We start from the raw sequence: 7,145 nt of genomic DNA on the forward strand, positions 1-7,145 counted from the left end.
TGTTTGATTTGATGCATGTTTAGATTTAACCTGTAGAAGTTTAGAGAACTAGAGAGAACTTTCTTGGATGGACAAATATATGTCCTGAGTCTTCCCATCCCTCTGGGTCTTCTGGGGGGCCTTTAAAAGTAATTCTAAAAAGAATCTGACGATACTTTATTACCTAAAGGACATAATATTGATAGGATTTTATTTGTTTTTACTTTTGCCAGCCTTAAAACTCTCCACTTTCTCATGGTTCCCTGGTTGGCTCCATCTCTGAAGTCTAGTGCATATAAGGCAGATTACTATTGTACTGCAAATACAGAGTTTTCAAATAGGATAAAATGTTCAGGAAGTTGTTCAATATTCTTTTTCTATTAGCTTAGGGATTAGTACTATTGAAATTCATCACCCCTTGATAAAATTTGATGCCTACCAAGTTTCACATTGTGGGAATTTAGAAAATCTGAAACAAATATGTAATTAAGATCAATGATTACTTATAGACATGAAAGCTGGAATCTGGTTATGGAGAATTAGAATACCTGGGTGAAGTGGGCTAAATTTACAGTATGTGCACTCAACAAGAGTGATTGTTATGCCTGTGTGGCAGCACATACCCAGGCTCAAGTACTACTCTTCCCTCCTGTATGACACAGACCCTACCAGAGTAAATTTCATTCTGGCCTTGTTACAGGGTAAGGACTCATGGGAAAATAAGGCTTGCCAGAGTTGGCTACACAAGTTGGCCCACTGGAATCTCCTTATCAGTGGGGAGGGTGAACTGCTCCACACATCTCACATGACAGGGGGGTGAATTCTCTCACTCAGTGGAGGATCTCAAAGCCTGTATTCTTGTCCTGATTATCTCAAGCAACAGAAAGGTAAATAACAATTACTCTGCGCTCAATGTCTCCTGAGTTGACATATGATGGTACCGTGGATGGGGAACCTTTGCTCAAGCCTACCACCTGACTGGTATGAGACCTTCACACTGGTTCAATTGACTATACCCTTTACCAAGGTCTTCAAGTGTCCTCCTCTAAGTGAAGGCAATACTTGGGCTAAGAGGTCATTATCTAGGTACTTTGATGTCCATGTTGACTCTATAGGAGTCCCCAGAAGAGTTCCAAATGAATTTTAGAAAAGAAATTAAATAGAAATATGTTTCAAACAGACTATATTCTGGTGGTCAACAATAAACAAGAATGTAAAATAATCCACAAAGACCTACCAGTTACACCAGGAATGGCTTTGAAGTAGCATCTAATCATATGGATGTCATCAGTTGAATGGCTTGGGAGGACAAAATTACCCTTGATATGATGCTACCAGAAAAGGGAGTTATTTGGATTATGCTTGGTAGAAGACATTTTGCTTTTTTTATTTAAATTTGTGTGTGTGTGTGTGTGTGTGTGTGTGTGTGTGTGTGTTGAGACAAGGTCTCACTGTGCAGACTTGGCTGATCTGGAACTCATAAAGACCCATCTTTCTCTGCCTCTCAGTGCTGAGATTAAAGGCATGCCTAGGCTAATATGTTGCACTTTTATCCCTCATATACAGTTTCTGATGGAACAGTTACAAAGGCTGTTCAGAGACTAACTACTTTGTCCAAGAAGTTAGCTGAAGACTTGGGAATAAATGACCTTTTTTTCCCCCTAATCTTGTGGGACAGTAGTTTGGAAAGTGAAAAAAGGTAATGACCTCAATCCTGACCCCTTCTTGTTATAGTCCAAGTCCTATAATTACAGTTGAGTATTGTGTAATCCTGTGTAAACAAGGGAATCATTGATTACTTGAAACATCAATAACTGATAAAAATTCCTACATCTTAACATAATATGCCATAATATGTTCTAAACTGAGACAATGTAAATTAAATTTCATGAAAAGGGGAACCCCGTTCTCTCTATTCCAGGGCTCACATCTACTCTGCTGTTAGTCAGAACTGGCTCATTTTGACTTCCTTGGGCCTAGGCCCTTTTCCACTCCTGCTCCTGCAGCCAGAGGGCTAGCTCCCAGCTAGCCAGACAAGTGTACCTCTCACCACTCATCAAAGAAACATTTTTCAACAGATGGAGACTATTACAAAGTTCCACAACTGGTCAAATGCAGAGAACAAGTGTTTGTGAGGTGCCCAGCCCTATGTGACACATCTACAATGACACATCTACGTCTAAGGCTCAGGAAAAATAGCAGAAGAAGGGGAAGAAAGACTATTAACGCATCTCTCAACTCTCACCAGTGAAGCTTCCTCATGCAACAGATAGTTATTAACCCAGAAAGTTCCAACTGCCCAAAGTGCAGAGAATAAGAGACTGCAGAGTACTTATCCTTGAATAAGACATCCTATGTCAAACCTCTGCTACCTGAGGCTCAGGGACCATTATAGAAGAGGAGCTGGAAAGACTGTAAGAGCCAGAGATAGTTAATGACCATAAAGAAATAGTTTTCCAAGCATTTTGGAAGTTACTCATATGAGCTTACAAGAGTGATGACAGCATGCACAAGACCCATGCAAACTCAAGCCAAACAAAAACTCAGCATAGAAGTGGGGAAATGGTCAAGAAGCCTCAGCCTTATCTGAGGTAACTACTGGGAGACGGAGAGTTTGTTTTCTTTAAGGGAGTGACACTAGATAGGTTAACCAGGTTCCAGTGGATGGACTCACACTGAGGTTCATTTAGGGACACAAACTTTGCTCTATAGGCCCTAACACATGACAGAACACATGCAGTCTGGTGGGGGGAATAGGGGATGCAGACAGGAGAGGGGTTCTAAATATGACAAATATATTGTATGCAATTCACAAAAATTCAATAAAAAATTCAAAAAAGAGAAAAGGGTAAAAATGTTTTATAAAAGAGGGAGAAATATGGGGATATATAAAAGAAATTTACTGCGTTTTCTATCAAAGGGTTAAATAAGACAAAACTTTATGCAAAAAAGTTACAAGAAGTCACTTGGCAAAAACTGAATTTCCTTTAAGGTCAGCACTTTTGAAGTCACAATATGAGCTCAAGGTTGCACTTGGAGCTAAAAATTGCATTCTGCTTTTCAACTGAATTGTAAATTGACCAATCACATAAGAATGTGAGACTGATCTCTGATCACTTAGAGTGAGGCATAGGACCCCTTTGCATTAGGAATAAAATCCCAGTGGGACCCTTGCTGGATATGCTTGTTGGATTTAGAGGTACTTTGCATCCTTCTGTAGAAGTAAGACTTTTTGCCTTGTCAAAATATTTTGGATTATGTGGTCATTTTCTGGGGACCTCAAACACATTAACAGCCTGGTGCCCAGTGTGAGGCTCTCTCTCTATAACCAGGGGTCTTGAGAACCCCTGAGGGGTCTTTATTGCTATCCTGGTACCCTGCTACTTTGGTGCTGTGGTTCGGGGTGTGGAGACACTCCTGGCTCTGGAACTAACAGAAACTCCAGACAGATTTCTGACACTTGGCAGGTCTGGATTCTTTATTCTTGCTTCTTTCTACCCAGGCCCTTGCCTGCTTGGAGGCAGAGCATTAATTTTTCCAGGCTGTGCTGCTGACTGGCAGAAGCATTACAGAGCCTCTTAGTTTATACCCAGAAACGGTGCATGCCATCCTCCTGGCTTGGGAGATGCTCTGGACCAGGCTTGACCTAACCTTGGTCTCCTGGCCCTGAAAATCTAAGTTCTTTTTATCTGCTGCGTCCTTCTCTTTGAAGGTGCTGCTTTGCTCACACCCCCAGTTTTGCCCCACATCCCACAAGAGAGTGTTCAAGTCCTAAGAATCAGGCACTTGTGTGTTGTCATCCTGAGTTGCTTCCCCTCTAAACATGGCTGACCCCACTCATCCCCCATCTTGGCCAGCTTCCCTGGCGGGGAGGTATTGGCTGGCCCAGCTCAACCCAGCCCCTCATAAGCTCATCCAGGTCAAGAGCCCAGAACAAAGCACTTCGTGGGGGGATGGAGAGGAAGCTGTAGGGGACACACTGCTCCTGAGAGAAGGTGCCAGGCTTCTGCTGGTGGGACTGCAGGGTCCTGATTGGGAATCAGGTGGGAAACTGCTAAAGGCTCTCGGAACCACTGATCCAGGATATGGGGATTTTGGGGTAACTGAGTCATTTATCATTTCCATGAATTTTCAAGAATTAGGCAAGGTCTAGATTCTAATCAGTCTCTCTTCTCCTCCATGTCTTCCTAATCCAGTCTCCCTTCCCCGCCTCCTCCTCTTCCTTCTTCTTGGCTTGCTCTTCCCTCTCACTGCGTTTCCTTGCATTGCCCTGGGTACCGCCCCTTTTCCTTGCTCTCCCAGCAACCTTCATAGTCGCGGCCTCTGTCTACTGTCCTTGGAGGGCCTTGTCCCTTTCCCGGGTCTTTGTAAAAATATAAATTATGATTACATAAAATGGAACATATTATTTAAAGTTCTGTTCAAGTTCCATTTGAGAAAACCTTCCCCTGCCTGGGCCCCATCTGTTCATGGCCTTCTGGGCCTCACTACCACATGCCTCCCTCCCTTCCTGCACTTCCCATTTCTAACCCAGCCCAGGTTTAGCAGTGCTCTTTCAACTGGGCCTTTATCCCTGGAATTGGACATGAAAACCTCCATTGGACCTCATTCATTATTTCTGCTGCTAAATGTCCTATCTGTGCTGAGACCCTGGATTCTGGAAGGCAGAATTTTAATTCCACCAGGCTGAGCAGCTGGCTGGTAGACTTTGATTTCATAGCCTTCCAATACTGTACTTGAGAAATGGTGCATGCCATCCTCCCAGTCCATCTTGGACACGGTCTGGGACTAGGCTGGCTAGGTTCTAGTTTCTGGCCCGTGAATTCCCAGTTCATCCTTTCACCTGCTATACCATGTCCTTGGAGGGGGAGGGGTACTGGAAACACAGTAACTCAGAGTCTCCTTCACTCCACACTTAGGGTCCAAGTCCTAAGGATCAGGTGTATGCTGGGTGCCTCTGAATTGTTTCCTCTCTGTTAGGCTGACTCTGTTCTCATCTTGGTCACATTCCTAGTGAGGGGGATATCACCAAGGCTTGGAAAGACTTGGTTGGCTCTACCCAGCCCAGCCCAGCCTCCTACAAGCATCCTCCAAGTCAGGAGTCAGGGATAAAAGAGTCCCAGAGGAGGAGGGAGAAGCTTGTGCTGGATTGCTACTCTTGAAAGACAGTGCCAGGCTTGGGGTGGTGGGACTGGTGGGGCCTGGTCTAGGATGGGAAGGGCAGTACACAAGGCTGGGGCAGGATAGGAAGCCAGCTGACCAAGCAGGACAGCAACAAGAACTCAACTGGCCTCCTGAGTTGGTGGTTTCTGAATAACTGAGCCCCAGGTCACTTTTGTATAAGTTAGGGAGGGTTGGATTCTAATCACTCTCCCCCTCCTCCTATGTGTTTTTCTCACCCTAGTCCCCTCCTTCTTCCTTCCCCTCTTCTTCTCCCCTCTCACTGCCTCTTTCCCTGTGTTTCCCTGCATCTCCCGCCTCCTGCCAGCCCTTATAGTCTGCTTCCAACCCTTACAGATCCCCCCAAAAGTCTGCAGTGTTGTGATGGGCTAGGTATGGCAGACATGTTGGACCATGTAAGAGCCATGTGAAGGCATGTTGGGATATGATATACCATGTCAAGCTGTGCCTTTGACCTGCTTGCTGCTGCATGGGCTGGTCCCACTTTTGCTCCCCTTTCTGCTGCTTCTGTTTTTGCTGTTTTTGGTTCCCTTCTAGTCATGCTGAGTTTGGAGAAGTACAGATTCCTGGATTGTGAATTCCACCCCCTTCACAGTCCATTTCCACCCTTTACATGTGCCCTGACTGTCCTTGTTCATGTCAGCTGCAGTTATGCCCAAGGATGCGGTCTTCTACAGCTTCCTGAAGCCCTGGCTGGGTGAGTTCCTGCTGGCAAGGGGCAGGGGTTACCCTCAGGGGCTGGTGAAGGTGCTGCCCTTGCCCACTGCAGGGGCTTCCCTACTAGGTGATGGGGCTGTTGGTGCTGGTGACAAGTGGAGCTGTCACTGTTGTATGCTGGCACCTGTCTTCCATTTCAATATCCTGAAGCCCTATGTGAAGATTTTCAATGACAACATCGACATCATGCATGTGAGTCCCTGGAACCCAGGGTCAGAGTGTCTGATTCCACCTTAAATGGCTATTTTGGTGCCTGCAACAGAGCATGGATGAAGAGGTTGGTTCTTCAGGGGTCCAGGTGGTTGGGGCTGCGTAGGAGATCATGAACCCTTTCTCTGGCCAGGCCAAGTGGCAGTGCTTAATCTCTGAAGGCAACACCTGTCTGAATATGTCTGAGCATGTTAATCTCATGTGTTTTCAGCTTTGACAGTAACTTCCAGGAGTGAGTTTTTGTCCTGGGCTTGTGAACTGGCCTATGGATCTAAAGAAGGCACATCAGAACTGCTGATGAAGGACCTGGTATGAAAGAGATGGAGTGGTCCTTCCAAGCAGGAGATGTGTTTGGATACAGATACAGAATATAGCTAAGAAGAGTATGTAGCACAGGCAGTGGGGGAGGCATGTGCCGTTATACCAACATTACAATCACCTGAATAAAAAAAAAAAGGCCCTTTTTTGTTTTTTGGTCTTTTTTAGACAGGGTCTCTCTGTAGCCCCTGCTGTCCTGGAACTCACTGTGTAGACCAGGCTGGCCTTGAACTCACAGAGATCCACCTGCCTCTGCCTCTGAGGTGCTGGGATTAAAGGCGTGTGCCACCATGCCCAAGAGTAGGCCCAAACTCTGAGGACACTCATTCTCCCAGATATCACTTAAAACCATCTGTGCCCTGGAGCTGTGCTGCTGGAACTGTGTGTGGACTCTTGTCTGAAACTATGCTCTTGAGTCAGGCCTCACTCATTATTTTATTCAAAATGATTCTCCACCTCCAATTGGGAAAGTACAAGTTTGGATCCACTAGTATCTCTTCAGCAAGATTCTTTCTCAGTCTGCATGATTTAAATGGAGAGGGGCAAACTGTCTTTCAGCACTTTGATATGTTAATTCTCAAGTGCACCCACATTCATTCATTAGCTTTTTGGGTGGAGTACTAAATCGAAGTTTTCAGGAAACAAGATCAGGTGCCCAAGTCACAAGAGCACATGGTTTTGCCAGGGTTAATAAAGAGTCATTAGTTCGGATTATGTCAATTTTATGTCATTCTCACAGA

This window comes from Nannospalax galili, unplaced genomic scaffold, assembly GCF_000622305.1.
Source record: "Nannospalax galili isolate Female #2095 unplaced genomic scaffold, S.galili_v1.0 scaffold2094, whole genome shotgun sequence".
Classification (NCBI taxonomy): Eukaryota; Metazoa; Chordata; class Mammalia; order Rodentia; family Spalacidae; genus Nannospalax; species Nannospalax galili.